This window comes from Myotis myotis, unplaced genomic scaffold (assembly GCF_014108235.1).
Source record: "Myotis myotis isolate mMyoMyo1 unplaced genomic scaffold, mMyoMyo1.p scaffold_m19_p_11, whole genome shotgun sequence".
In the NCBI taxonomy this organism is placed as follows: domain Eukaryota; kingdom Metazoa; phylum Chordata; class Mammalia; order Chiroptera; family Vespertilionidae; genus Myotis; species Myotis myotis.
Window position 1 is genome coordinate 57,716,337 of NW_023416315.1, and position 27,382 is coordinate 57,743,718.

Consider the following 27,382-nt stretch of genomic DNA (forward strand, 5'->3'; position numbering starts at 1 on the left):
CGCTGTAGGTGTTTTTTTTATTGAATTTATTTCTTGTCATTAATTTCTTTTTCCAGATACTTAAATATAGTATATAAACCTGCCCCAACCAATGGTTTTTGTATTGCAGTAATAGGGCTTATTTTTATGTGTGTGTGTGTGTTTGTATAAATTTGTTCTTAAAATTTTTTAAATTTACCTTTACTTATACAAGTAATGCGTTTTTTGAAAAATTCAAACTGTATAATAAAGCAAAAGTTCCTCTTGCTTGAATCCCACAACCATTCGCTTTACTTAGTGAACTAACTGCTCTGGTCAGTATGGCATATATATAGAGTGCTTTGGAGGTTTTATGCATGCACACAAATATACACACTTTAAAAAATAATTTTTTAAAAATTGACTTTACAGAGAGAGGAAGGGAGAGAGAGAAACATCGATGGGCTGCATCCTTTACATGCCCTGACTGGGGATTAAACTCAAAACCTGGGTATGTGCCCTGACTGGGAATTGAACCTGTCACTCTTTCTGGTTCATGGGATGATGCTCCAATCAACTGAGCCACGCCCACCAGGGCCAAATATACACACTTTATAAAAAATATATTTTTATTGATTTCAGAGAGGGAGAGGGAGCGAGAGACAGAAACATCAATGATGAGAGAGAATCATTGATCGGCTGCCTCCCGCATGCCCCTGATTAGGTATAGAGCCCTCAACCCGGGCATGTGCCCTTGACCGGAATCGAACCCAGGTCCCCCCAGTCTGCAGGCTGATTCTCTATTTACTGAGCCAAACCGATCAGGGCACACACTTCTTAAAAATTGATATTTCTATCCTTCTTTCCCTTAGTTTTCCTCAGGTGGGTTTTAGGAAGCTTTTTGCATTTTTCATCTGGTTTTATTTACTTTCTAGAGGCCCAGTGCATGGATTTGTGCACATTGAAAGGAAATTAATTAGAAGGTGGCCAGTGGGGTGGGACTGGGCAAGATGGGCTGGACACGCCGTGGAGCCAACCTCCCGTGCTTCCTCCCTGGGGTAGCACCGGGGCTTGGAGGGCATCTGCAGAATGAGCGGGTCCCTCGGCCTGGCCTGTGGGGATTGGGCTGAAACCAGCAGTCTGACATTTTCTGAGGGGTCCTGGAGTGCGAGAGGGCACTCTGCAAAGTTGCTGTTGCTTGGCAGCTCCTGCGTTGAGCATCTGCCTCCTGATAGTCAGTGCGTGTCATACTTACCGGCCGGTTAGCCGGTTGCTTAGCCCTTTGTATATATAGAAAGTACACAGTACTCTTGGTTCACCTAACCAAGTCCTATTCTTTTATTTAAAATTTAGTTAATTGATTAAAACCAGAGATCATCAGCTTAGAAAATAAACCAGATTTATTAAAAACTTGCTTTGATAGCAAGTTTAATAGCTAAGCTCTTTCCAAATCATCTTTGATGACTTAGTGCTTCAATAATAATCTGATGTATGAGATATATTGATATATATGTATACAAAGAAGTATCTACTAATTCAGACTCTCTTCCAAACCAAATTAAGAAAGCTTCAAACTGTGTTATACCTTAAGAAAAACTTACTTATGCAATAATTTCTTTCTTTCTTTCCTTTTTTTTAAAATTTGAATACTTTATTGGAATTGCAATCACTGAAGCTTAGATATATAGTAAAACTCAGATGATGGGTTTTACCAGAGACAGCATGTTAAAGGGGTTGAGTGGAGGTGAACAGGGTAGCTATGTGATGGGCTGGGATAGAGGCAGAGTGACACTGGGTGTTCCATGCCTGCGGGGGGGGGGGGGGGGGGGAGGGGGCGGGACGACGACATGTCTTCAGGTAATGGCAATGGGAGGGACAACCTGAGGGAGGGCATCTTCCTAAAGATTGTTTAGGGGGTTACTCAGGAAAGAGAGGAGTTGAACAGCCACAACTAGCATGGGGAGATTAGTGGGGAGCCAGGGTTGGGATGGTTGATGACCCACAAAGATAGAATTTTGACTTAGATTTGCTTAAGATTTGCTCACTGGGGAACACAGGAGTGTTGGGCAGCCACCTTCAGAGTGCCCATCTTGATGAGGCAAATGTAGTTAGTACTAGGTGGGATGGCCGTCTGGCCAAATGGGCAGGCAGTTTGGGGTACCTCTAAGTCTTTTTTGGATTTCTGGCCAATCTGTCTGGGTTCTCCACTTATAATAGTTTGGCTCTTTTGGGCTTTTGTCCAATGTTTTGAATGGCCCATTCCCCAGGCATTTGCTGATGGATCCTCTGTTTCAAGGATCCATGCCAGCCCTGTCGCCAAGGGCCTGAAGTCTTGGGCCTCTAAATGCAGTAACTTTTCTTTAGATTTTTCTAGCTATCTATATAATAAAAGCGTAATATGCTAATTCGACCAGACATTTTTCCGGATGTCCTTCCTTCTAGACAAAGGCCACAGTGGGCGGGGGCCGAGGCAGAGATGGCAGAGGCCCCCAGCCATGGTGGTGGTGGTGGCGGGCGAGGTCCAGGGCCAAGGCCTTGCACGAATTTTATGCATTAGGCCTCTAGTTAATTTATAACACTAAAATTAAGAGCCATTTATTAACATTAGCTATCAAAACATTCAGCTTTATTAAATCTTAACAGTTTTCTTAAATTTTGGAATCAGAAAGTGTTACCATCACATGTTTCCTAAGTAACATTTTATTTTATTCCTATCTTGGCTCTCATATTTAATCTCTTTGAAATACTTTGTGCTTAACCAAAGAAGGTTTAATGTACTCACTTTGCATTTTTAGAATTTTCGAGTCAGGAAAGACATTAGAGATTTATCTAATAAAACCTTTTCATTTAACAAAGAAGCCTTAGGTTCATAGAAAGTCAATAACTTGTCCAACTTCTCAAAACTAGTAATTGTAAGAATTGGAGCTGTAACCTAAATTTTCTGCTATACATACCTTATTTTCTAACCCTTTCTAATATTGAGTCTAATTGAAATAGAGAATGCGCTCAATATTTGCATGTTTGAAGGTCTTTATTAGTAAGAAAATCTGCTAGAATCTGTTGGCCCAAAGGGTCCTCAAACTACGGCCCGTGGGCCACATGCGGCCCGCCGAAAACATTTATCCAGCCGGCCTGGTGTTTTTGCCGCCGCTGCCTGTCCTGCTTAGCAGCCGACTTGTCCCAGGCCCGCAGTGCGCATGTGTGGAATGTCTGAGGGACAGTGAACTGGCCCCCTGTTTAAAAAGTTTAAGGACCTCTGGCCCAAAGTATTTTGCAAAAGGGTCAGTGTGAAGTTTCTTGTGAGAAAGTTTTAAGTCTTTGTTTTAGTGACATGCAGTGGATAATTATCTAGTCTTTTCTTACTCTGTCTCTCTTTTCCTTCTCCCCCCCTTCTCCTTTTTCTGTGAGTGCAGATCTGAGGACTGTAAAGTAGACCTATTATACTAGACCTGCAGAATTTATTTTCAATTTTTAAAAAATTTTTTTCCTTTACCCCTTTCAAGCATTATTTGCTTAGTAATTTTTTTTTTTTTTTTTTACAAAGGAACATAAAATATAGAGTGAATGTACTGATAAGACAGATATTCTTTCTTTTAAAAATTCTTTGAAATATCACTGGTTTTATCCTTATTGTTTAAATCTTAAGATTTGCTGAAGCTCTTAAAAATCTTTTACTAAAATCCAAAATTGGTAAGAAAAGGCAGAGTTAGTGATGTCTTAGTGTAGTTTTAATTTGCTTTTCTCTAATGACCAGTGGTGTTGAACACATTAAGTGCTTATTGGCCATTTGTGTTAATTATATTATCTTTTATTATTGATATGTGGGAGTTCATTATGTAGTTTGGATATGAATTTTTTGTCAGATACATGGGTTGTGAATATTTTCTTGCAATGTTTAGCTTGCCATTTTACTTCATTATTGGTGTCTTTTAATGTGAAAAAGGCTTTAATTTTGATGAAGTCCATTTGACCAATTTTTAATTTTATGCTTGTATTTTGTCTGGTGAGAAATTTTTTCCTTATTCCAAAGTCATGAAGGTATTTTCCTAAGTATTCTTCTAAAAGCTTTGTGTATATTTTCATTTATTTTTCATTGAACTGTCTGTCCCTTTATTTTTTGCAGTTCTTTAGTATTTGAGATAGGAGTCTTTTTGTCAAATTATATAATTTAGCACTCATATTTAACTCTGTGATTCATCTGGAAATTAATTATTTATATGTGTTAGGTAGATGTTCACTTTTTTCCCCACATATATACTCAGTTTCTTCAATATCATGCATAGAAAAGATCTATCTTTCTTTTTTGAATTTTTTTGGTTTTTGACCAAAAATTAAATACCACAAATGCCAGCACTGTTTTAATTACTTTATAGTAAGTTTTGATATCTGATTGTATAAGTTCTCCAACTTTGTTTTTCAAGATTGTTATTCTAAATCCTTTGCATTGCCATATAAATTTGAGAATCAGCTTGCCAATTTCTGTTTTAAAAAGCCTATAAGATTTTGATTCAGATTGCATTGAATGTACAGTGGGGCCTTGACTTACGAGTTTAATTCGTTCCGAGACCGAGCTCCTTAAGGAGCTCGTTAACTCAAATTACTCTGTCAACTCAATGCAAAAAATCAGCGGAGAGACTCTCGTAAGTCAAGGCCCCACTGTATGTATTAATTTAAGGACAGTTGATATCTTAAAACTATCCTGTCTTTCCATTCATAACATTGTGTATCTCTCCATTTATTGAGGTCTTTTTAAATTTCTTTCTGCAATATTTTGTGATTTAATATAGATGTATTTCACATATCTTGTTAAGTTGATTTATAGGTATTTGATGTTTTATTTGATATTATTGTAAATGATATTATGGTTTTATTTTCTGTCTCCATTGTGTGTTATTAGTATTTAGAAAAACAATGGATTTTTATGTTATTTTTGTATCCAGTGATCTTGCTAAATTCACTTAGTAGTTCTAACAGTTTACTATTTCTTTAGATTTTCTATGTATGAAGTCATGTCTTATGCAAATAAAGACTAGTTTTAGTTCTTCTCCAATCTTTCTTTTCCTTCCTTTCCCCCCCTCCCTCTCCCCCTCCCCCTCCTCTCCTTGTCTTTCTGCACTGGTTAGGACTTCTAGTAAAAAGTTGAATAAATAACTTGAGGTCAGAGAATCTTGACTTGTTCATGATTTCAGGAAGAGAGTTCACCATCAGGTATGATGTTAAGTATAGGCTTTTTATAGAGACTCTATCAGATTGAGAAAGTTTCCTTTTATTTTTAATTTGCTGAGAGTTTTTTATCATGAATATATGTTAAATTTTGTCAAATTACTTTTCTGCATCTCTTTTTTGGTGACTACTGTTAGGAAAATGTGCCCTATTTATTTATTTATTGTTAAATCTTTATTGTTGAACGTATTCCAATATGTCCCCTTTTTTCTCCTATTGACCCTCTTATAGGCCTCCCCGCTCCCCTATTGTCTGTGTCCATCGGTATGCATACAAGTTCTTTGGTTGATCTCTTCCCACCTACCCACCCACCCCCACCTTCCCTCTGAGATTTGTCCATCTGTTCCATGCTTCTGTGCCTCTGAATCTATTTTGTTCATCAGTTAATTAATTTGTTAATTAGATTCCACATATGAGTGAGATCTCTGACTGGCTTATTTCGCCCCCTGGTGGTTAGCACACATCTTAGCAACCAGTTGTTCAGTTGTTCCAGTTGTTATGCCGTTTGGTCTATTTACATATTAGCCTTTTATTATATAGGATGGTATCTGTAATAACACCCCTTATTATTGTGATTTTGGTAATTTGTGTCTTCAAAGACAATGGTAATATTGTCTTTTGAATTGTCCTTTACATATAATATTGCTTAATTAAATTTTTTTTGTCATTGGCAACTTTGGGAATAATGCTAATAATGATGATAGCATTCTCTATCACTCTTAACTTTAGTGGGAATTTAATGTTTCATCATTAGAATGTATTGGGGTAGATATCCATTATCATGTTATAGGATAATCTTTTTATTCCTAGTTTATTAAGAGATTTTGTAAGGACAAGATATTTAGTTTTATTTAGTGACTTTTTAATTATTTCTTGAGATGGACAGTTTTTTCTTCTGACCTTTTAAGTTGATAAATAATTTTCTATTATGAAGACCGTGCACTTCTGGGAAAACTGTAGTTAGTTTAATATTGTTGATTTTGATAATATTGTATTTAGGATTTTTATATTTTCTTTTCCTTTTTTTTTTTTTTAAGAGAGAGAGAGAAAGGGAAAGAGAGGGAAACATCCACTTATTTATGCATCCATTGGTTGATTCTTGTATGTACCCTAACTGGGCATCGAACTCACAACCTTGGTATTTCAGGTCGATGCTTTAACCAACTGAGCTACCTGGCCAGGGCTATTTATATTTTTATGCAAATAATCTGTAGATTTGTTTTTTTTTTATTGGATTTTGGTATTAAACTTATGATCTAGTTCCCTCCTTTTATTTCCTCCCCTCCCTCTTTTTCTCTGTCATCCTGCTCTACAGTTATTAAGTTCAGAGCACTATATACTTATCCTTGTTACTTACTCTAAGGCTAATTTACTTGTTAGTCTTTATTTAGGAGGCATAATCTTATAAATCTAATTTTTCTACTTGAGTACATTTGTTTTTAACTAATAAGTTGTAGTCTGGGCTGTTACTCAGACATCTTAGGCTAGTTCTTCTGTGGTTTTGTTTGTTGTAGATTTCTGCTTCGTTAATGTATTCTTGTACACTCCTATTGCTTTAAAGAAGGATTTTCTCTTTTTAAAATTTTTATTTTGTACATTAAAGTTTCTAGAAGTATTACAATTATTATAATTTACTATAATTTGCCCAGTCCCAAAATATTGGTGAAATAAGTGCTGAATTTCTAGTCACGGTTAAAGCTTAGACACTTTTACATGTTATAAGTGTAGTAACATAGTTCACAGTTATCTAAACCATGTTACTATTATACAAACATATTATTAGTATCACTGGCCTGATTCTTAAAGCCCCCATTCCATACATAGATACACAGTAGTTTTTACAATGATTATATTAGAAGGTAATGGCTGCATATTTCTATATATGACTATAACTAGATCGCAGAAATGATGTGGGGATTGTAACTACTTAACTAAATGGTGGTTAGTGTTTTATTTGGTTACTTTCTTTTTTATTCCACTCTCCTTCCATCCCTCTCCTCCATTGTGTATATAAACTTTTTTTTCTTTAATCAAACCCAGTTATTTTCTTTGTTATACCAAACTCATTAGTCTGCCATTGGCTAGTTTTTCTTTTTTTGGTTTGTTCTCCTTTCTTGTGAAAACTTAACTTAGACTCTACTAATTGTCTTATCTCACTTTCTCTGCTTTTGTATTTTTCATTATTTAAAATTCTTTTTTATTATTATTCCTTTTGGCACTTCCAAATAATTTCTTTTTCTTTTGAAACTGTACCCAATTCTAAACTTGTAGGTAATTTTCTCACTGTTTTTATTAGAGTGATTATTTAGAAGTTTACTGAGGCCTCCAAATCAGGAACATTTTGTAAATGTTTAGTAAGTGTTGATTAACATCATTGGGGACAGTTTTACTTAATACTTTAACATGTATAATTCAGAATGGTGTTGGTTTTATTGTAGTGGTCATATAGTAGATAAGTATTTTATGTCAGTATTTCTGAGGTACTGCATTTATTTCCTAAATTTTGTCTCATTGGAAAACAAGCCTGTGTCTATAGTTTACTTCAAGTTTGTGAAATTAAAGACTTTTTTATGTCCTAAAATTGTGCTAGTAGTGTCTCATAGCATGCTAGGGCCAATTCAGCAGGGCCAGTAAAAGTAAATGCTTAAAGTGGAGAGAAATCATTTGCCTAATATACTACTACTAGAGGCCCAGTGCACAAAAATTTGTGCACTCAGGGGGGGAAGGGGTTCCTCAGCCCGGCCTGTGCCCTCTCGCAGTCTGGGACCCCTCGGGGGATGACCACCTGTTGGCTTAGGCCCGCTCCCCAGGGGGATTGGGCCTAAGCTGGCAGTCAGATGTCCCCCTGGCAGCCCGGGAGCCCTTGGGGGATTTCCACTTGCCAGCGGGGAGCAGGCCTAAGCTGCAGTCGGACATCCTTAGTGCTGCTGAGGAGGCAGGAGAGGCTCCCATCACCACCGCTGTACTGGCAGTCGTCAGCCTGGCTTGTGGCTGAGCAGAGCTCCCCCTGTGGGAGCGCACTGACCACCGGGGGCAGCTCCTGCATTGAGCATCTGCCCCCTGGTGGTCAGTGTGTGTCATAGTGACCAGTCATTCCCAGTTGTTCTGCTGTTAGGGTCAATTTGCATATTACCCTTTTATTATATAGGATAGAGGCCTGGTGCATGGGTGGGGGCTGGCTGGTTTGCCCTGAAGGGTGTCCCGGATCAGGGTGGGGGTCCCACTTGGGTGCCTGGCCAGCCTGGGTGAGGGGCTGATGGCTGTTTGCAGGCTGGTCAAACCCCCCCTACCCCCCCCAGTGGGGACTCTCACCCCATGGAGGTTTGGCCAGCCTGGGTGAGGGGCTGATTGCTTTTTTCAGGCTTGCCACACCCCCTTTAGGTTGGGCGGTCCCCATTGGGGTGCCTGGCCAGTCTGGGTGAGGGGCTGAGGGCCATTTTCAGGCTGGCCAAGCCCCCCCGGCGACGGAAGCTCCCAGCCTCTCCTTTCTATCTTTTTTTCTTTTTATTCTGGGATTTATTTACTTTCTATAATTGAAACTTTGTAGCCTTGAGAGGAGCTCAGAGCGGCCAGGGCTGGCGGGAGGGAAGCTTGGCTTCCTCCATCGCCAGGGGCAACCCAAGCCTCCTGCTCTCTCCAGCTCTGTGGCCACGGCCAGCTGAAAGCAGGTATCTGGGGTTTATTTACCTTCTATAATTGAAACTTTGTTGCTTTGAGTGGAGCTCAGAGCCAGCCGCGGCAGGTGGGAAGCTTGGCTTCTTCCATCATTGGGACAACCAAGCCTCCTGCTTGCTCCAGCTCCGTGGCTGCAGGCCGCCATCTTGGTTGGGTTAATTTGCTTATAGTCGCTCTGATTGGCTGGTGGGCATGGCTTAAGGCATAGCAAAGGTACGGTCAATTTGCATGTTTGTCTTTTATTAGTGTAGACAAAGATTTACTCAGGAAGAAGGTTAAAATAAATAGATTTGAAAGAAGTCTGATACTTAAGACTCATGCTCAAATTTGTGAGGTTTCTATGTTACTTTAGAAGTAGGGGTTCCTGCTACCTGCTTTTGTGAAGTCTAAGAGAATGGTATTTATATTTTAAAGTGATTGAAAAATAATAAAAAGAAGAGGAATACTTTGTGATATGAGAAAAAGGAAATTGAAATTTCAAAGTATTAAATAAAGTTTTATTGGAACACAGCCATATATTTACTTATGTATTGTCATAAGTGCTTTTGCATTTCAGCATCAGAGTTGAGTAATTACAAGTCTGTATGGCCCACAAAGTGTAAAACATTTAGTATATAACCCTTTACAAAAAATATTTGTTGATCCCTAGTTTAGAGCCTCTTATTTAGTTACCATATTTTCCATTCCACAATTAAGAATAAACAGAATATCCTTCACTTCCTCAGAATTTACATGTATATATTATTTCTTTCAACCTATAGGTTTAAATTCCATGAAACCGTTTGAAATATGTAATTATTTAAATGGGCCATTTTGGCTGCTAACAATGAGTATGTTTTTTCTAAATTGCTTCACTTGTAATTAATCATGGGCTTTTATTTAAAGTATGTACAGAGTATACTTATGTGCAATTTAAAGATTAATAATACAAGCATATTGGAGATACAACTTTTGAGTTGATCAAATAGGTTTGTATTGCTATATAGATTTAAAGCTTTTTTAAAACGAATTCTTTTTTTGGTAGGTGGGTGATGACATGTTTTACTGATGTAATTGAGCCAATGTCATGTAACAATGGTCTTTTGTTATAAAATGTTTTATTGTTTAAAACATTTGGACACATTCTTTTTTCTTGAGACTTTCCACAGAAATACAGTTAGCTTAACATTTTTTGCTTGAGACTAGTTCATGGGAATAAACTAGTTGTAAATGTAACAGGGAATTCTGACGTGTGTCCACTCAGCCAAAAAATTGGAAGGATGGCCTTCCTTATTTTGTCAGTGTTTGCTGTGTAGTGGAAAGACCAAAGCAGGATGAAAGAACTTAGGGATAGATTAATTGGAACTGATCTCTTGGTGGAAGAGGAGCATTTGATTGGCAGCAGGTGATCTGGGATCAGAATTTAGGGGGATTTAGAATCTAAATGACTGGGTGGCCTCTAAAGAAGAGGTCATGTGTAACCATGCTAATAACCATGTGTGTGTGTGTGTGTGTGTGTGTGTGTGTGTGTGTATATTTATTTATTTTTATTTATTTTAAATACTCAGAGGGTGAGACTGCCCTTGCACTTCAGTTTAGTATTTCTCTTTGGATTTTTTTTCTATCTTATCTGTCACTACTGGTGTATTGTAAATTAATGTACAGAAGCATCTCAATAAGGACTAATTTTTAAGTTCAGAGTGACTAGTAGGGTTTTAGCTTTTTAAAAAAAAAAGGTGTTTTGTTAATTTTTAGAGAGAGAGGAAGGGAGGGGAGAGATAGAAACACCAATGAGAAACATCAGCATTGATTGGCTATCTCCAGCATGCCCCCTGCTGGAGATCAAGCCCGCAACCCAGGCATGTGCCCTGACTGGGAATCAAACTGATGACTCCTCGGTACATTGGTTGACGTTCAACCACTGTGCCACACCGGCCAGGCAGAGTTTTAGCTTTTGATGCCTGGATGCATTTGTTTCAAATAGGTCTCTGAGTGAATCCCTAAAAACTTTAAAATAGGCATACCTTTCCGCCATGCACTTTCCGCCCAAATAGATGTGTGTTTTTTTGTTTTTTTGTTTTTTCCTGCATTAAAAACACCTAGGGCAATTCCTGTGACAACCTGTACAGGTATGGCAAAGAACTAATTAGCACACTAATTAGTCTCTTCTTTGATTTTGTACAATTTGATTTTATCTTATTAATAACAGTAAGAGGCTTAGCCTTTAATTTTTAAAACTCCTAGCCTCCTTCTGAGAGAGCACGAACTAATAGGAAACAGGTTGATGTGGATTCTCTAATTATAATTCAAAAGTTTTTTCATCTCATTTTATTCTTTCTATTTTTTGATTGTACTTTATTTTTAACTAATTTAAAATAGTTTTCCCCATTACAAATGTAAATGTTCATTTTCTAAAAATTGGAAAGTAGAGGAAAGTAAAAGGAAAAACTACTCATAGCTGTCCTACTAAGTGAAAAATTGCTATTTTGGTATATTTCCTTTGAATCAGTCTTCTATGTACTTCTACCCTCAGTTGCGAGACCCTATGATCTGCAATATACATTCACTTAATATAATAGGTGCAAAAGATGCAATGTTTGCACTGAGGGGATTCAAAATTTAATATCCTTAAAAAGGTATTTTTGAAAATTAATTTTCTATTATAGAAGAAAAGTATAGTATAATTATTGTCGAAGCTCAGGTTCCCAAGTCATCCAATTTCCTTCATTATTTTTATAGATATAACCACTATTACCAGCTTGTTTATAATTTTTTCTATGGAGGCAGGCAGCTGATTGATGTTTTTCTCTCATCGATGTTTCTAACTCTATCCCTCTCCCTTCCTCTCTGTAAAAAATCAATAAAATATATTAAAAAAAAAAAAAAGATATGCAACTGGCCCGGCCGGTGTGGTTCTGTGGTTGGGTGTCAACCTATGAACCAGGAGTTAGTTCACAGTTCAATTCCCTGTCAGGGCACATGCCTGGCTGTGGACTCAATCCCCAGTAGGGGGTGTGCAGGATGCAGTCGATCAATGATTCTCTTTCATCATTGATGGTTCTATATCTCTCTCTCCCTTCCCCTTCCTCTCTGAAATCAATAAAAATATATTTTAAAAATGTGCAACTAAGGCAGAAACTAAATGTTTCTCTAAGGCAGTTAAGGGAAGTGGAATTAGTAGATCATAGGGAATATATGGTTACTTAACCTTGAAATTGAATCATTCATATTGCTCTCAAAGTTGGACCTTATAGCAGTTTATTCAGTATCCCTCCTCTCCCACCTTATCTGTTGTTATTGTTTAACATTTTATTTTACCCTTGTTAAATCCATCAAATTTTATTATTTTACATAGAAATATGTGATTCAGTTTACATGCATTTTTACCATATTCTTTCCTCACTATCTCTTCTTTAATCTGACTGTCCTTCTGAGATCATTTTCCTTCTTCCTGAAGAACATTTTGACAGATTCCTTTAGTGGAGGTCTTTTACTGGTAAACAGGCTATATTTTTGTTTATTTGTTTTAATTTAGCCTTATGATTTTATCAATTATTTAAAAAATGTATTATAGACATTTTTAAGCATGCACAAAAATAGACCAAATAGTACAATAAAATCCAATTATTTCCATCCCTCAGTTTCTGTAGTTATGGACACTTGGGACACTTTGAAAGTTTCATCTCTTTCCCATTCTGTGCTTCCTTTCCTGCTGAAATATCACATCATGAAGTCTATAATTATTTATGAATATTTCTCCTGTAAAAGAGCTTTAAAGAAAATAAATGCAATACTTCTGTCATACTTAATAATAATTCTTTAATATCATCTAATATCCAGTCCATGTGAAAACCTGAGTTATCATAAAAAATGCTGTGTTTTTTTTTGTTTTTTGTTTTTTTAATTTTTTTTTTTTTAAAATATATTTTATTGATTTTTTACAGAGAGGAAGGGAGAGAGATAGAGAGTTAGAAACATCGATGAGAGAGAAACATCGATCAGCTGCCTCCTGCACATCTCCTACTGGGGATATGCCCGCAACCCAGGTACATGCCCTTGACCGGAATCGAACCTGGGACCTTTCAGTCCGCAGGCCGACGCTCTATCCACTGAGCCAAACCGGTTTTGGCATAAAAAATGCTGTTTTATTATTTTACTCTCATTAAGAGTTACTGCTTTTTTAGGAGCACAATTGTAGGTTGACAGTAATTTTCTCTCAGTATCTTGAATATATGTCATTCCCTTGTGGCTTCAGTTGTTGCCATTAAGAAGTCCACTCAAATTCTAATAATTATAATTCCATTGCGTGAAGGGTCCTTTTCATTATATCTGATTTTAAGATTCTTTAGTGTTTTGCGCTTTTACTCTCTTGTGTCTGGTAGGTTTGTTGATCTTGGGTATGTGTGCTTTCTGGGTCTGGGGGTTATTTGTAACCATTCTGGGAAATTTGCAGCTATTATCTCTTTCTATTAAGACTTTGAAAAAAGTAAGAAGTATATATTCAGAAAAAATATAAAACATGTACAGTTTTATTATGAAGCAAACATCTTTGTAACCACCCTCCAGGTTAAAATAGAACATTTCACTGCACATGGGAATCCCCTCTGAGGGTTTGTGGGGAGAGCATGGATCCCAACCTCACCTTTGTCAAGAGGGTGGGGGGAGGGGTCTCTCTATGGAGACTCTCTGTGGAGGCCCAGGCCCCTCTGGCTCCCCATGAGCAGCTGCCAGGCATGGTACAATCTGCATCTCTGTCTGGCCCACCACCCACCTCTGGTCTGTGCCACTCTGATCCTGCTGCTTCTTGGCCTTCCTGGCCTGGTCTTGAGGCTTCCTTCTCACTCACAGGACTGACTTTCAAAGCTGTGACATCTCTCAGGACTAGGTCTCTGTCTTGAGATCTTTTGGGCAGCTGACTGTGTGCCTGTGACTAGGACAGTCACAAGGAAGTGGTGTGGGTCTCATGTTGTTAGCTTGCTGACCACCTTGAACTTCGGAGATGGTCCAGACAGGATTAAGACCCAGACATTCCAAGTCTAGGTCCTGGGGAGTCAGATGGAATTGAAAGCATCTTCTGCAGGAGAGCTGGTCCTCATTACAGGAAGGATGACCACAGAAAGAACCCTAGGAATCCGCCTGTATTTTGGTGCTGCTCCAGGACTCCTGCCCTCCAGCAAGCCACCCATATCCTGCTTGGAAGAGGGAGCAGGAAATGCCACCCTAAGCCCTAGGACGGCTGAGGATTGTGTCAGGATCTGGAGCCAAAAAGGCTTTGGGCTCACCAAACTGCTCACCTTGGAGGAGCTGGCTCTGTGTAGCTCTAGGCTACTGGTTTGAGCGTTCTCCCTCCTCCTCTTCTATGGCCTTCTCTGCTTTTTTACTGCTGTGTGCTTCCACCCATGCCAGGAGTCCTACTGGTTTAGAACCCGGGCCTAAGGTACTGGCCTATGGCCTGCTTTAGTTCCTGTCGTGTTCTGACTGCTGCAGCCACTTGCTTGAGACAGAAAATGAGGCACCTCTATGCCAGGCTAAGATGCTATGACTTAACACTGTAGGCCATGGGGGCCACTAGTCCTGAGTAGAAGAGTGGAGAAGAGAGACCAGTTCTTTCTTAGATATGAGCAGACTGGGAAAGGAATACTTTCTGGCCCCAGGCAGATCCTGGGATCCTGAAGCCATCTCAGTTGGGATGAGTGCCTGTACCTATCTCTAGTTGTCACTTCCTCTGCTCTTTCCTCAATTTCTACAGTCATTCCAGAGCTTCCCCCAAGGGCTCTCTCACCTGCCCTGTTATTTTAATTTTATGTTTTCTCCAGGTATGAATCAACTTCTCAAGCCTTGGGTCTGAGTTGGATGGGATGTTATAGAAAGTGGAGAGCTAGAATGTGGGGGAAAATAAGAGGATTTTTTCTTTTTGCCCAATGCTGCCCAGTGTGTGTATTGGGAATTGGACTGAGGTAGGAATTTTAGAGTAGACTCGTTCTGGAGGTTTGGGGGACTTTTCCTTGTTGTCATAGAGCATGGGTTACTGTAGCTATTCCCACGGTTGGACCTTGGCTTTGGAAAACACCTGGTTTTGATCCCAGCTCTGCCACCATATACGTATGAAGCTAGTTGAGAGAGTGAGGTGGGTTTGGTGATGGCAGTGCTTTGAAAAAAAATTTAAAAAGGAAAAAATATAGAACATTTCAGGTACCTCAGAATACCCCTTTACCACCAATGCACTTTTGGTCCATAACCCTCTCCCTTTCACCATAAGGCATTCGCTGTTCTGATATTTGTCATTTTCCCTGCATCCCTAAAATATAGCTTTCTTTTATCTGTTAAAATTTATATGACCACATTATATTCTTCTTCTTGCTTCCTTTGTTCAACATTATGTTTGTGAGATTCATGTATTTTGTGTAGCTATAGTTGTTAATTTTTATACAGACATTATTTCTTTAAATATTTTTCTTTTAGTATTCCCATTATGTGTATGTTGATGTATTTAATGGTGTTTTACATTTCTGAAGCTTCGTTCATTTTTCTTTATTCTTTTTTCCTGTTTTTGGACTGTATAATCTATATTAATCTGCCACCATCTATTTTACCAGTTCGTTCTTTTGCCAGTTAAAACATACTGTTGAGCCTCTCTAGTGACTTTATTTCAGTTGTTATACTTCCCAACTCCACAATTTCCATTTGTTTTTTTTATTTAAAAAATATCTTTTTATTGAAATTCTCTATTTGATGTGACATTTTTATTGTATATTCCTTTACTACTTTAATCATGGTTTCTTTTAGTTCTTTGAACATACTTAAAATGGTTCCTTTGAAGTCTTTGTGTGTTAAATCCAACATATGGTGTCTCTCACAGGCAGTTTCTATTGCCTGCTTTCTTCTTGGTGTATATGGGTTATACTTTCCTGGTTTTTTTTGCATGGCTTGCAATTTCTGGTTGAAAACGACATTTTATTTTATGTAGCAACTGTGGGTACTGGTCTCCCATCCCTCCCAGGGCTTGTTACTGTCATTTGCTTATTTGTTTAGTGACTACTTAGATTAATTTAGTGACATCTATTCCCCTTTTGCAATGTTAAGCATCTGGTATTGATCCTGGAGGATGCAGACTTGGATATGCCCACATGCACCTTAGGATGACAGTGTTTTTGGCAGGGTTCTCTTCCGCTTCCACTGTCTCTTTCCTTGACCACACCCAGATGTTAATTGCCAGCTAACTGCTTCCTTGTTTTCAACTATGCCCTAGGACAGTGATGGCGAACCTATTAGACACACGTGTCAGAGGTGACACGTGAACTCATTTTTTTGGTTGATTTTTCTTTGTTAAATGGCATTCAAGTATATAAAATAAATATCAAAAATACACATCGTTGTTTTACTATGGTTGCAAATATCAAAAAATTTCTATATGTGACACGACACCAGAGTTAAGTTAGGGTTTTTCAAAATGCTGACATGCCGAGCTCAAAAGGTTCGCCATCACTGCCCTAGGACACAAATTGCTTCTCAACTTGATCCAAAAAAATTTGAGCTCACTTGCAGGGATAGTTCTTGAGGTCAGACTTTGAAATTTATTCTGACCCTAGGAGGACTCATACTAGCTGTGTTACTTATTCCCTGATTCTGCTTATTCGCTCCTGCAAACGAGCTGGTTTACAGTTTAGCCTGTGTCTGATTATCCTCCCAGTTGCCCTTCATCACAAGCTTCTTGGTTTTGAGATTGCCTTTAGGCCTGAACTTTACACTCTACTGCAGTGGTTCTCAGCCTTCCTAATGCCGTGACCCTTTAATACAGTTCCTCATGTTTTGGTGACCCCCAACCATAAAATTATTTTCGTTGCTACTTCATAACTGTAATTTTGCTACTGTTATGAATCGTAATGTAAATATCTGATATGCAGGATGTATTTTCATTGTTACAAATTGAACATAATTAAAGCATAGTGATTAATCACAAAAACAATATGTAATTATATATGTGTTTTCCGATGGTCTTAGGGGACCCCTGTGAAAGGGTCGTTCAACCCCGAAAGGGGTCGCGACCCACAGGTTGAGAACCGCTGCTCTATTGCATATGAAGTCTTCCTTTGGAAGAGATTCAGAGCTGTTTTAAGCCTACTTCACCTTCCTGGCAAAATTTCTTGCTCTGGCTGACTCTGGAGTTGGATAGTGGGGTAGTGGTGCACTTTCCACTGCATGTGACAGATACCCCCAGTTCTACTGAACACTTACTGGAGTGGTTAGTGTGCAGTAGCCTCAAGTCTTGTTTTGCCTTTCCTGGTATTGGAGCTCTGCTTTACAAAGTAGTTGGGTGAAAGGCAGTCTAGGTCTTGGTATTTTCAACATGCAGTAGCATCATAGGGCTTCTTTCCCGTGAGTGACAGTTGGGTGAAAGAAGGGAGCCCGCATCTATCGGCTGCACTTACCTGGAATTTAGCTTTAGTGTCAGGTAGCTTTGGGTAGGATGAGAAATACTGATGTCCTGCCATTACTGGCAACGTAGCTTTCTGACTGATAGCTATGGTGAAAGGGCACTCTAAATTTTGGCTGCACCAATCTGGAGTGGAGTTTCAGTTTCACTGAGCTGAGAAGAGGGAGGGAAGGAGAAAGGGAAAGAGCAGGTTTTAGTTCAAATACCGTATAATCTTGCTGTTTTTCTTGAATTTTAATAGAGTTTCTTGAATAAATGTTTCTTCATTTGCCTTAGGCCTTTAGGATCATTTCCAGATACTTTAAATGGTTGGTTTTAAGTAATTTTCACCCATTTCTCTGGGGAATGGGTTCTTAGAACTTCTTACTGTCAAGCTGCAAGTGGAATAAAGAGAGATTTTTTGAAAATATAAGTCAAACCTATGCCATTTCTCTGTTTAAAACTCTCTGGCCCTCTTCCTTTATTTCACAAAGGAAGGCAAACTTGTTCTAGTGGCCTATGATGAATCCTTACAAGATCCTGGACCCCTCACATCTCTGTCCTTATCTCAAACTGTTCTTTCCCTTACTTATTCTGTGCCAGCCACTCTGAATTCCCTGTTCTTTAAGCACTTCAGGCATGTCCCCTCCGTGGGGCCTCTTGACTGACTTCTTCATGCCTGGGTCTGTTCTTTTCTCAGATATTTGCACAGCTTACACAAGTACCTCCTTTAAATGTTAACTTTTCTTGAAACCTGCTCCAACTGGCCCATTTAAATTGGAATTGCCCAATTAAAAGTTAGGCAGCAGGGCTGAGATTTTTGTCTGTTATGGTTGACTAATGTATTCCAAAGACCTAGACTAGAATTTGAAACATAGTAAGAGTTTTATAACTATTTATTGAATCACTGAATGAAGATAAAAAAAAGAAAAAAGAACTGTTAGAGGGGCAAAAACCTTCATTGGCCAACTATCTAACTTTACTAATAAAATTAGAACCTGTTTATATAGATGGAATAATATGTGTTATTTACTAGATACGATTAGAACAACCAGTTAGCTTTCTTGATAAGAGAGCCTAAATGTGCGATAACACCCCCCCCCCCCCCCCCCGCTGTTTAACCCTGTCCGTCCTCCTTTAAAAGACTAATCATTGTTAAGTACCCATTAAATGATAACTCCTCATTCTCCTGACCTCAGCCCTTGGTAATGTCTTCTTTCTCTGTCAGTTAATTTGCCTACTTTAGATGACTCATTATCAGTAGAATCATGATATTTGTCTTTTTGTGACTAATTTTATTTAGCATTATGTTTTCAAGGCTCATCCATATTGTAGCTTGTATCTGAATTTCATTCTTTTTATGGCTGAATAATATTTTATTGTATATATATACTACGTTTTGTTTATCCATTCATCTGTTGACAGACACGGGTTGTTTCCGCTTTTGGCTATTGGAAATAATGCTGCTATACATATTGGTGTACAATATGCATAGCAGCATTATTAAATATCTGTTAAGAGACCCTTCTCTCAATTCCTTCTGTATATACCTGAAAGTGGAATTGCTGGATCTTATGCTAATTCTATATATAGCTTTTTGAGGAACCACCAAACTGTTTTGTACAGCGGCTGCAGTACTTTAAATTTTTTTACTATGTTTTTATACTTATCTTTTGAACAGTATCTTAAGCAAAAGTCATGTATACAGCAATTTATGAGTGATAAAGAATTTTTTAATATGATTTTGAGTATATGATTTTTACTTTTACTTACTACATGGTATGTGAGATTTTTGGTGATTCAGGAACATTATTATGTATGTCAGAATTTATTTATACTGTGTTACGGTATTAGTTGCAGGTGATATATTGCAGATAATGAGGTAGAAATTTCATGTAGAATTTAAGTTTTTGAAAAGTAATGTAATTTTTACTTTTTGAACATTTGTGCTTTATACACAAGGATAATGCAGTAATGACTTCAGTTATCATAATTTCTATCTTACCATATTGGAAAGGGCATGGGTTTTTAAGTTGACTATCTTACTTCCAATTTGTGTCTTTAACACTTACTTAAAGCCTGGGTCACCCTTTGGCCTCAGTTGTCTTTCTTAAGGGGGTAGTATGTTTTTACCAAGTCATTGTGAGGATTAATTGTATACATGAAAAGGAACTATTTTTTTGGGCAAAATCAATTACCAAATCAAAAATGGATCACTTCTGTGCTATCACCCTCATACCTCATCCAGAAAGTCATTGACTTTACTTATCTTTTTCCATTTAAAATCATCTTTTATTTCTGTGTCTTGTACCTTATTGTATTCTGTGTCTTACTGTTTCAACTCATTGTTTTATTTTAATATTAGTTAACTAGCTTTTGTAATAAAAATTATCCTTCCCTAAATGAAAATCTTGGCAAAGATATTTGGAAGGGAGAGAGTTGATTTCAAAGTTTATTTTAAAAGCTTAGTTCAATGGGGTTACATAAAGGAAATTTCTCTCTACTTGAAATTCCATTAAATTTTGTGTCTCTTAGTTTTTTTTCAGATGAATAAATTGAGTCTTAGAGCTTTTGAGTGTCTTCCAGAATCATACAGACACTTAGTGGAAGAGATGAGACAGAAGTCAGTTTTTTTCCTTGGTGTTCCAGTGTTTCTACCACATCAGACTCCTCTCCTATATTTGACCAGTTGTGTGATGGATGGCATTTGGCTACTGGCTTGCATGGCATCTCTCCATGGTGCTAGAAGTGTACAAAATGTATTTGGTTTTGTGTTAACCACCTTAAGGGACTTCTTGCTAGTTTGTCTTTATTATTTTTCCTTTTATCCCTCTAAACTGGAAGATTCATCCTCTTCCCAACTTTTTTAAAACTAAAAGAGCAATTAAAAAGCATAGCCTTAATATGTCATTTTTAATTTATAGTAATTTACTTTCTAGAAAGCTTTTCAATTCATAAACTTCGTATATTGTTTCCTTTCCAGCATCCCATAAATTACTTCACTTAAAACTCTAATAAGCTGTGGTTACATAAATAAAATGTTATAATCAAAAGTATATTAGAAGTGTAGACAGCACCCCTCAATTTATTTTAGTTTAGTTTCCTGTTGGTGGAACCAGTGTTTGAGTCTGTATTTTCTATAGGTAAGTTTTTGGATATTCAAGTTGGGGGAGCATTAGATTGGCTCTAGACCCCTCATTTTATATATGAGGAAACTGATAGTGGCAAAACTGGGTCTGTAAACCAAGACGCCTTAATTGTTTATAAATACATATGCCCGCCCTTCCTTTTTTCCTTCCTTCCTTCCTTCCTTCCTTCCTTCCTTCCTTCCTTCCTTCCTTCCTTCCTTCCTTCCTTCCTTCCTTCCAGTAATGGCAGGACATCAGTATTTCTCATCCTACCCAAAGCTACCTGACACTAAAGCTTCCTTCCTTCCTTCCTTCCTTCCTTCCTTCCTTCCTTCCTTCCTTCCTTCCTTCCTTCCTCTCTTTCAGTATAGTTTATTGATTATTTTTTAGAGAGAAGAAAGGAGAGAAAGAGAAACAGTGATGTGAGAGAACAACATCAACATCAGTCGGCTGCCTCCTGCATGCCTCCTACTCAGGGGATAGAGCCCGCAACCCTGGCATGTGCCCCTGACGGGGAATCAAACCGGCAACCTCCTTGTGCATGGGATGACACCCAACCAACTGAGCCACACTAGCCAGGGTCCATTTCTTTGTTTTTAAATATTTTTATTTTGAAATAATTATAGGAAGATATTTCATTTCATTTTCTGCTAATTATTAACAAAAGTCATATTTAATTTTCCTAAATGAGATGAAAGTAATTTCTCTTTTTTAAGTTGGCCATTTGAATGGCAAAAATGATGTTTGTTGTAACAATTCAGATAATACAGATTTTTCAAAAAATAACTTAGTAGTCTACTTTCCTCCATTTTATCTTTTGTGATATGGTAACAGTTTGGTGTATAACCTTTCAAGTGCTTTATTTTTTTAGAGAAATAAATCAAGTATGTTAGTCTCCAACTTACTTTTCAATAAAAAAAACACTGCATAATAGACAGCTTCTGATTCAACACACACATATCTACCTTATTATAGCTATATAATTATTTACATAATGATTTCCCAACTGATTGTTTGCAGTTTTCTACTTGGATGAACAATGCTGTAAAACATATCAGAATACTTGGTGCACATGTGTGAGTATGTAGGACAGATTCTTAGGTGGTATAAGAAAGTGGTTTGTAACACAGGTTCTGGGGTTGACTTCATGGAATGAATCCAGGTTGCACCACCAAATAGCTGTGCAATTTAAGGCAAGGTATTCATTGTGTTCCCATTTCTTCTTAACACCTTTCGTACCGCTCAGGAGTTTTCTCGTGTTTCTCGCCATCTGTTAAGGACCGCTCACGAGTGTTCTCGTTTTCACGCCCATAGAAAAAGGAGCGAATCTAGATACTTATGTAAATTTTGTTTGGTCCCTCTTCAGAGAGGAAAATGTTTTGCGCAGTACCATATGTTAAAAAAGTACTAGGAACTTTAATTGTTTAATTGTTTTTGTAAATAAAAATGTTATAATTACTGAAAAACAACACCTAAAGTGCATTATGATTATTTAAACAATGTGCAGTTTGCCCGAAAACATGCGGTCCCTGGCATATGTCTTAGAGATTTCTATGTGGTGCGAAAGGTGTTAAGGAAGAGGAACGTAGATCAGTGATAATTTCTACTTTGTGGGGAGAGTAACTTCTTTGGCAGGCTGGTGGGGAAAATGCTGTCTTACTGTTTATAAACTAAAAAGGTTGATCACCATTTCATATATTGTAATCATTTATAATTCTTGTGAACTACTCATATTCTGTTCTCATTTTATCTTTTGACTTATTTACCGTTTAAAAATTGCTTTACACAATATCTTTAATTATTTCAGATACTGGCCCTTTATTACATATAGTGTATATATCCTTTACTCTGTTACTTGCCTTTAATTTTATGTGTTTTTTGTTGTTTTTTTTCCCATGTTGCTAAGTTGATCATATATCTTTATTTTAGGGCAGGGGTGGGCAACCCCTGGCACGCGTGCCAAACATGGCATGCCAGTAACTTTTGCTGGCACACAAAACTCTCTCTTATAATCTTCCATTTACAAATGATTGTTAAAAAATACTATGGACAGCTCTACTCCAACAAACTAGACAACCTGGAGGAAATGGACAAATTCCTAGAAAAATACAATATTCCAAAACTCAATCAGGAAGAATCTAAAAATCTCAACAGGCCAATAACTATGGAAGAAATTGAAGCAGTCATCAAAAAGCTTCTAGCAAACAAAAGCCCAGGACCAGACGGCTTCACAGGGGAGTTTTACCAAACATTCAAGGAAGAACTAAAACCTATCCTCCTCAGACTACTACAAAAAATTCAAGAGGAAGGAACACTTCCAAGCTCATTCTATGAAGCCAGCATCACCCTAATACCAAAACCAGGTAAAGACAACACAATGAAAGAGAATTATAGGCCAATATCCCTCATGAACATAGATGCCAAAATCCTCAACAAAATCTTAGCAAATCGGATCCAGCAGTACATCAGAAAGATCATACACCATGACCAAGTAGGATTTATCCCAGGGATGCAAGGATGGTACAATATCCGCAAATCAATAAACGTGATACATCACATAAACAAATTGAAAGAAAAAAACCACATGGTCATATCAATTGATGCAGAAAAAGCATTTGACAAAATTCAACACCCATTTTTGATAAAAGCTCTCAGCAAGGTGGGAGTAGAAGGATCATACCTCAACATAATAAAAGCCATATATGACAGGCCCACAGCCAACATCATACTCAATGGACAAAAACTAACACCATTTCCCCAAGAACAGGAACAAGACAAGGATGCCCCCTCTCACCACTCCTGTTCAACATAGTACTGGAAGTGTTAGCCATTGCAATTTGGCAAGACGAAGAAATAAAAGGCATCCAAATTGGAAAAGAGGAAGTAAAACTGTCCTTATTTGCAGACGACATGATATTATACATACAAAACCCTAGAGACTCCATCAAAAAGCTACTGGACTTAATACATGAATTTGGCAATGTAGCAGGATACAAAATTAACCCCAAGAAATCCGAGGCATTTCTATACACCAATAGTGAACTTTCAGAAAGAGAGATTATAAAAACAATCCCGTTTACCATCGCACCAAAAAAATTAAGCTACCTAGGAATAAACTTAACTAAAGAGGTAAAAGACCTGTACTCAGAAAACTACAGGACGTTGAAAAAAGATATAGAGGAAGACATAAACAGATGGAAGAACATACCGTGTTCATGGATTGGTAGAATCAGCATCATTAAAATGTCCATACTACCCAAAGCAATCTATAAATTCAACGCACTTCCCATTAAAATACCAATGGCATACTTCAGAGATCTAGAACGAACTCTCCAAAAATTCATCTGGAATAAAAAAGGACCCCGAATAGCTGCAGCAATCCTGAAAAAGAACAAAGTAGGTGGGATCTCAATACCAGATATCAAGTTGTATTACAAAGCCACTGTTCTCAAAACTGCCTGGTACTGGCACAAGAATAGGCATATAGATCAATGGAATAGAATAGAGAGCCCAGAAATTGGCCCGAACCAATATGCTCAATTAATATTTGACAAAGGAGGCAAGAACATACAATGGAGCCAAGATAGTCTCTTCAATAAATGGTGTTGGGAAAATTGGACAGATATATGCAATAAAATGAAACTAGACCACCAACTTACACCATACACAAAAATAAACTCAAAATGGATAAAGGACTTAAATGTACGACAGGAAACCATAAAAATTCTAGAAGAATCCAAAGGCAACAAAATCTCAGACATATGCCAAAGCAATTTCTTCACTGATACAGCTCCTAGGGCACTTGAAACGAAAGAGAAATTGAACAAATGGGACTACATCAAAATAAAAAGCTTCTGCACAGCAAAAGAAACCATCAACAAAACAACGAGAAAACCCACTGTGTGGGAAAACATATTTGCCAATGTCATTTCTGATAAGGGCCTAATCTCCAAAATTTATAGGGAACTCATACAACTTAACAAAAGGAAGATAATCCAATCAAAAAATGGGCAAAGGACCTAAATAGACACCTTTCAAAAGAGGACATTCAGAAAGCCAAGAGACATATGAAAACATGCTCAAAGTCACTAATCATCCTAGAGATGCAAATCAAAACAACAATGAGGTACCATCTCACACCTGTCAGACTGGCTATCATCAACAAATCAACAAACGACAAGTGCTGGAGAGGATGTGGAGAAAAAGGAACACTTGTGCACTGCTGGTGGGAATGCAGACTGGTGCAGCCACTATGGAAGACAGTATGGAGTTTCCTTAAAAAACTGAAAATGGAACTCCCATTTGACCCTGTGATCCCACTTCTAGGAATATATCCCAGGAAACCAGAAACACCAATCAGAAAGGATATATGCACCCCTATGTTCATAGCAGCACAATTCACCATAGCTAAGATCTGGAAACAGCCTAAGTGCCCATCAGTAGATGAATGGATTAGAAAACTGTGGTACATCTACACGATGGAATACTATGCTGCTCTAAAAAGGAAGGAACTCTTACCATTTGCAAAGTCATGGATGGAACTGGAGAGCATTATGCTAAGTGAAATAAGCCAGTCAATGAAGGAAAAATACCACATGATCTCACTCATTCATGGATAATAGAGACCATTATAAACTTTTGAACAATAATAGATACAGGGGCAGAGCTGCCTCAAACAGATTGTCAAACTGCAGCAGGAAGGCCGGGGAGGGTTGGGGGGCAGGAGGTAGGGGGGTAAGAGATCAACTAAAGGACTTGTATGCATGCATATAAGCATAACCAGTGGACATAAGACATTGGGGGATAGGGGAGGCTAGGGGACTGTCTAGGGCGGGGGGATAAAATGGACACATATGTAATACCCTTTGTAATACTTTAAGCAATAAATTAAAAAAAAAAAGTAAAAAAAAAATATCAACTTTTTAATTTTTCAGATAAATTCAGTGTAGGTGCATCTTAGATAAATAAATAATTTTACATAACAAGTTATCTTAAAGACCATAGACATGGATTGACGAGAGAGGTGAAGAGCAATTTTTATGCCTCTGCCTTAACTCTCCCTGCCTTCCTAGATCCGACCAGTGTTTTGGTTTCATCCACATATGCTTGTGAATCTTTGTTCTCAGTGATGAATTTTGTTAAGTCTCGTAATAGGAGTAGGCTGACGGATGAAAGTAGTAGCTCATGCATATCTCTGAAGGTCACGAAATATAAACCTGATGTAAAATCTCTGTCATCAGTGATGCAGCAGCAAAAGTCCCACTGATAATATCAAACGGAGTCATAAAGTTTTCTGTCGGACTATCAGTGTACATGTATACATTAAAAAATAAATGTATTTTTCTCATCATATACTGTGTTTTTGTCGCTCAAATGAATTTTATTATTTCTTCAAGGTTCTTCACATATGTACACCTTAAGAGATATCAAGTAGGCGTAACATGTTCTCAAAAAATTAGGGGTGGCATGCAGAAGAATTTTGAGTCAGAGATTTTGCTGGTTTTGGCACGCACTCACAAAAAGGTTGCTCACCCCTGTTTTAGGGCTTCTGAATTTCTGTTTTTGCTTAGGAAGACCTTCTGTATCCCAATATTTGGAAAATTGTATGATTTTTTTCTTCTAACACTTTAATAGTTTATTTCAATGTATATTTCTTTAGGCAGATCATTTGGGATTTATTTTGATGGTAGTGTGACATATATACTGTTTTTTATTTTATTTTAAATATGTTTTTATTGACTTCAGGGAGAGGAGTGAGAGAAACATCAATGATGATAGAGAATCATTGATCAGCTGCCTCCTGCACACCCGCTACTGGAGGTCAGGGCATGTTCCCTGACCGAGAATCAAACCATGACCTCCTGGTTTATGGGTTGATGCTCAATCACTGGGCCACACTAGCCGGGCAGAACTGTCTTTTTTTTTCTTAAAGTACATCAACCAGTATCCTCTTACTGCTTATTTTTTAAAAAATATTTTTATTGACTTCAGGAGGAAGGGAGAGAGAGAGAGGGATAGAAACATCAATGATGAGAGAGAATCATTGATAGGCTGCCTCCTGCACGCCCCCTACTGGGTATCGAGCCTGCAACCCTGGCATATACCGTTGATCTGAATCAAACCCAGGCCCCTTCAGTCCACTGAGTCAAACCAGCTAGGACCTGTTACTGCTTATTAATTGGTCATCCTTGCCATATTGATTTGTAATGTCACTTTTATCAAATATTAAAATTTATAAATTTATGGTTTTTTTTCTAGATTTTAAAATTTATTTTCTTTGACCTATTGTTCATATTTGTACCAATATCAAATTATTTAAATTATTGTAGCTTTGTAGTACAGTTCAATATCTGATAGTTCAAATGCCCATATTTTTCCCACCACACCCCCAGAAGTTTCAAAGCAACTCTCATGCATTTTTATTCTTTCATGTCAACTTTAGAATCATTTTGTCAAATTATGTAAAGCAAAACCAAACCTTTGTTATTTTGATAGGGATTGCATTGTTATATTTTGGAGGTTATAATTTTTTAAACCTAAAATAGTGATTCTATCCTAATGTTTTGAGAGTGGCTTTAACCTAAATTTAAATTGTTACCTAAACTTTTCAACTCTGTATAATCTAAAAAGATACATTATTGCCCGGCTAGTGTGGCTTAGTGCTTGAGTGTCAACCCATGAAACAGGAGGTCACTGTTCGATTCCAGGTCAGGGCATATTCCCAGGTTGCGGGCTCGATCCCTAGTAGGGGGCATGCAGGAGCCAGCGATCAATGATTCTCTCATTATTGATATTTCTATGTCTCGCTCTCTCTCCCTCTCCCTTCCTCTCTGAAATCAATAAAAATATTTTTTTAACATACAATATTTAATTTTTATTGGGTTGTTTAATATGTGTCTATTCTCCCAGAAGTTTTCATTGACATATTATACATATTTAATTGTAAACAGTTAGATTGCATGGCATTTTTAAATTACTCTAGCCTTTTTTTTCTTTGGTAAGGATT

At 37.6% G+C, this 27,382-nt stretch overlaps 1 protein-coding gene and 1 pseudogene across 9 annotated transcripts in view; both read left to right on the forward strand.

Annotated features, from left to right (window-relative positions):
- The window catches only part of CNOT4 (CCR4-NOT transcription complex subunit 4), a 156,749-nt gene that overhangs the window by 42,904 nt on the left and 86,463 nt on the right, over positions 1-27,382 (forward strand). The window contains exon 2 of one of the 9 annotated variants that reach the window (XM_036328585.1): positions 21,397-21,452. The exons of the other annotated variants lie outside the window; for them this stretch is intronic. The gene's annotated coding sequence lies outside the window, so the exon portion shown is untranslated. The remainder of the gene's footprint in view (positions 1-21,396; positions 21,453-27,382) is intronic. 9 annotated transcript variants of the gene reach the window in all.
- On the forward strand, positions 12,955-16,123 carry LOC118666368 (annotated as a pseudogene).